The sequence below is a fragment of the Zalophus californianus genome, chromosome 2, assembly GCF_009762305.2.
Source record: "Zalophus californianus isolate mZalCal1 chromosome 2, mZalCal1.pri.v2, whole genome shotgun sequence".
NCBI classification, from domain to species: Eukaryota; Metazoa; Chordata; class Mammalia; order Carnivora; family Otariidae; genus Zalophus; species Zalophus californianus.
Genome location: NC_045596.1, coordinates 68,171,244 through 68,176,177, shown reverse-complemented (window position 1 = coordinate 68,176,177; position 4,934 = coordinate 68,171,244).

The following is a 4,934-nucleotide window of genomic DNA, read 5'->3' as shown; positions in this document are numbered from 1 at the left end:
GGGGCTCAATAAAGTCTTCTTTCTGCCACTAAACAAAAACAAACACAAAAACAAAACAAACTACAACAACAAAATCAACTTACCAGAAAGCTACAGTAATCAAGACAGTATGATATTGATAAAAGAATAGACAAATAGATCAATAGAACAAAATACAGAGCTTAGAAATAGACCCACATAAACACAGTCAACATCTTTAACTAAGGAGCAAAGGCTATACAATGGAGCAAAGACAGTCTTTTCAACAAACGGGGCTAGAACAACTGGATACCCACAAGAAAAAAAAAAAATGAATCCAGACACAGACCTTACACCACAAAAATTAGCTCAGAATCGGTCATAGGCCTAAATGTAAAATGCAAAACTATAAAACTTCCAAAAGATAGCATTAGAAAAAACCTAGATGACTTTGGGTATGATGAGGACTTTTTAGATGCAACACCAAAGGCATGATCTATGAAAGAAATAATTGATAAACTGGACTCCATTAAAATTAAAAATTTCTGCTCTGTGAAAGGCAATGTCGAGAGAATGAGAAGATAAATCATAGACTAGGGGGAAATACTTGCAAAGAATCCATCTGATAAAAGACCATTATCAAAAATACATGAAGAGGGGCACCTGGGTGGCTCAGTCATTAAGTGTCTGCCTTCGGCTCAGGTCATGATCCCAGGGTCCTGGGATCGAGTCCCTCATCGGGCTCCCTGCTCTGCTGGAAGCCTGCTTCTCCCTCTCCAACTTCCCCTGCTTGTGTTCCTTCTTTCACTGTGTATCTCTCTGTCAAATAAATAAATAAAATCTTAAAAAAATATGAAGAATTCTTAAAACTCAATAATAAGAAAACAAACAACTTGACTAAAAAATGGGGCAAAAACCTTAACAGACATTCACTAAAGATATACAGATAGTAAAGAAGCATATGAAAACATGTTCACCTCATACATCATCAGTGAAATGCAAATTAAAACAACACTGACATGCTATTACACATCTATCAGAATGGCCAAAATCCAGAACACTGACAACACCAAATGCTAACAAAGATGTGTAGCAATAGGAACTCTTCATTCATTGTTGGTGGGAATGCAAAATAGTACAGCCACTTTGGAAGACAGTTGGACAATTTCTTACAAAATTATATGTACTTTTACCATACGATCCAGCAATTGTGCTTTTTGATATTTGTCCAAAGGAGTTAAAAACTTATGTTTACACAAAAACCTGCACATGATGTTTATAGCTGCTTTATTCATTATTGCCAAAACATGGAAGCAACCAAGATGTCTTTTAGTAGGTAAAAGTATAAATGAATTATGGTATATCCAGATAATGGAATATTGTTCAGTGCCCCCCCTTCCCCAAATGAGCTATCAAGCAATGAAAAGACATGGAGGGAACTTAAGTGCATATTACTAAGTGAAAGAAGTCCATCTGAAAAGGCTGCATACTGTATGGTTGCACTTATGTCATTGTGGAAAAAACAAAACTGTGGAGACTGTAGAAGGATGAATGGTTTCTAGAAGTGAGGATGGAGGGAGGGATGAATAGACAGAGCACGGGGGGACTTTTAGGGCATTGAAAACGTTCTGTATAATACCACATAATAATGGATACATGTCATTATGCTGTTGTCTAAATGCATGGAATGTACAACACCAGGAGTGAGCTGTAATATAAACTATGGATGTTGGTTAATTAGAATGTGTAGGTTGATCATTCATAACAAATATACTACTTTTGATAACAAAGGAGGCTATGCATGTGTGTGGGCAGAGGACATATGGGAAATCTCTGTACCTCCCTCTCAGTTTTGCTATGAACCTAAAACTACTTAAAAAAAAAGTCATAAGGGACGCCTTGGTAGCTCCGTAGGTTAAGCCTCTGCCTTCAGCTCATGTCATGATCAGGGTCCTGGGACTGAGTCCCGCATCGGGCTCACTGCTTAGTGGGGAATGACTATGCTTCTCCCTCCCCATCTGCTCTCTCTCCCCCAGCTCATTCGTGCTCTCTCTCTGTCAAATAAATAAATAAAAAATTAAAAAAAAATGAAAAGGACAATAGACTTCTGGTTAATAACAGTGCAAGCCAGAGGAAAAATATCTTTAAAGTTCTGCTGTTAACTTAGAATTATATATCTAGAAAAGCTATCAACTGTAAAAGCAAAATACAGATTTCTTTTTTCAGACAAACAAAATGTGAGAGAATTTGTTTCCAGCAGATCTTCATTATAAGATATATTGAAAAAAGTTCTTCAGGTTCAAGGAAAATGATACCAGACGGAAACTTGGATCTACAGAAAGTAATGAAACAAATGGTAAATGTGTAGGTAAATATTAACAATTTTTTTCTTGTTTTAAATCTTTAAAAAATTATTTAAAACATAATTAACTTCAAAAATCTCCACTGTGACTAGAAATATGTATTTTTCCCTTTATTCTCTCATTTTTCATATATTTTACAGCTTTATTATGAAATGTATACACAGTTATGATTTTTTATGTCATCCCAATGAGCTAATCATTTTATCATTATTACATGATGCCTAAGACTGAACTAACTTGTGGACTAATTGCTAAGGGTCATGAGGGAACTTGTCGGAGTCATGGAAAAATGTTACATATCTAGATTATGGTGATGGTAAAACGAGTGTATATATTTTCAAAATTCATCAAGTTGTATACTTGAAATAGGTATTTTTTGTAAATTATAGCTCAATAAATATGATTTAAAAACTTCTGAACAACCTCTAAAGATATCAAGCAAAATAGAACATGGTAGGTATTAGAGGAATAGAGGTGAAAGAGATCTTACTCGCTTGCTTGGTTTGTGGAATGTTCTGGGATGAATTGTATTCAAGATGGGGAAGATGATAATAATCATATCTGGACTTAACAGTACGAGCAAAGACCGGGAGTCAAGAAAGTACAGGATACATTCAGGGAATAGTTTTGTGGTGGCCAAAGTATATGAAAGGGGACATTGAGAGGTTACAGGTAGTTAGATAGCTGGTTGACAGGGTTTTTATGCCACATGAGTGTTGACATGCTTGTAGATACAGGTTTCAAGTGTAAGGAAGTGAGGTGGCTAATGAAGGGGGTTTCTATAGATGGGGTGAGGGGACAGCGTCTTAAGATATGAGAAGGAGACTGCTCAGCATGAACCTACCTCTAGCACTTCTTGAGCTTCAGAGAAGAGAGGAGCAGACTGGAAAAAGCAGCTAAACTGAAGAATTCATGTGAAGAGGTCTTCAGCTTCTATATAAATTAAGTCGTTTATTACAACCCAGGAGACAAGAATGAGCCAAGAAATTTAGAGGTGGGAGGGCCTGGGTGGCTCGGTTGGTTAAGCACTTGCCTTCAGCTCAGGTCATGATCCCAGGGTCCTGGGATCGAGCCCCACATCGGGCTCCCCACTCATGCTCCCTGTCGCTATCTCTGTCTCTCTCTCTCTCAAATTAAAAAAAAAAAAATCTTAAAAAAAGAGAAATTTTAGAGTGGACATGTGTGATACTGTGATTTAAAATAATAAATAATGTATTTGGTCTATCTTTTCAGGCACAGAACTCCTAACACCTTTGGAATTTCCTAAAGTGTGGAGAGCCATACGGTGCCTTTTGTTACGTTAATGAAGTGACAATTGGAAAGCACCTAAGAATGGGGCTCAGCTGCCAGTGGGGACAACCCTGTGATAGAGGGTTGGAACTTTCACTCTCACACCCCCAACCTTCTGCAAGAGGAGAGGGGTTGCCGGTTGAATAACCAATGGCCAATCAGCTAACTGGTCACGCCTATGTAAGGAAGCTTCTATTAACACTCAAAAGAAGGGAGCCCGAAGAGCTTTGAAGAGCTTCAGGTTGGTGAACACATGGAGGTGCTGGGAGAGCTGTGTACTTGCAAAGGGCTTAGAAGCTCTGTGCCCTCACCCACCCTTTGCCCTATGCACCTCTTCCATCTGCTGTTCCTGAGTTACATCCTTTTGTAACAGATCAGTGACCTAGCAAGTAAATTGTTTCTCTGAGTTCTGTGAAATGCTTTAGCAAATTAGTTGAACACAGGGCTGAGGTCATGGGAACCTTCGATTTATAGCCAGTTGGTCAGAAGCACAGGTAACAACCTGGGCTTGCAACTGGCATCTAAAGTTGTGGGGGAGGTGGGCAGTCTTGTTAGGACTGAACTCTTAACCTGTAGAATTCGGTGCTATCTCTAGGTGGATAGTATCAGAATTGAGTTAAATTGTAGGACACCCAGCTGGTATCTGAGAATTGCTTGTTGGTGTGGCATCTAGGCCTCCCACCCAGTAATGAAATTGGTACCAGAACTGATTTAACCTGGTTCAGAACAGCTGTGTTAGGAGTTAATAAGGGATGAATTAATATATTCTCTCCCCAACTTGTTTCACACTATATAGAGATATGGTTGTACTGTGAAAAAGTGGTTCCTTAGGCAAAAATTTTGAGAAATGGTTCATATGTAATCCCTATCTGGAAATCCCCACTGTATGCCTGGCTCTACTAAGTTCTGCAGAAAAGAGCTTAACTTCATTCAAACCAGTGGTTTTCAAGCTTAAAGAACCATGGACCACCACCACCCACACCAAAGACTTGTCAACATATTCTGAGAGTGCTTTATAGAAGCCACTTTGCAAAATCTGCACTTAACTTTATTACTGAACTGTATAAAGGGCCTATCAAAGTTAGACAAGGCGGGTGTATGATAGACTCTGTAGGCGGGTGTATGATAGACTCTGTCAGCATCATTTTCTTATATTCCCTGGTAATATTCTGCCATCCAGGAGTCAGAGAGGAGGAACACTGGGGTGGTCTAGTGTAAGCAATTCCCAAAGTAGGAATGGTCAACTGTAAAATGAAAGTGTCACTATCCCTTAGGGTCCATGGGATCAAATCAGGGTAGAGAGACAAAAGAAGCTAGGTAGTA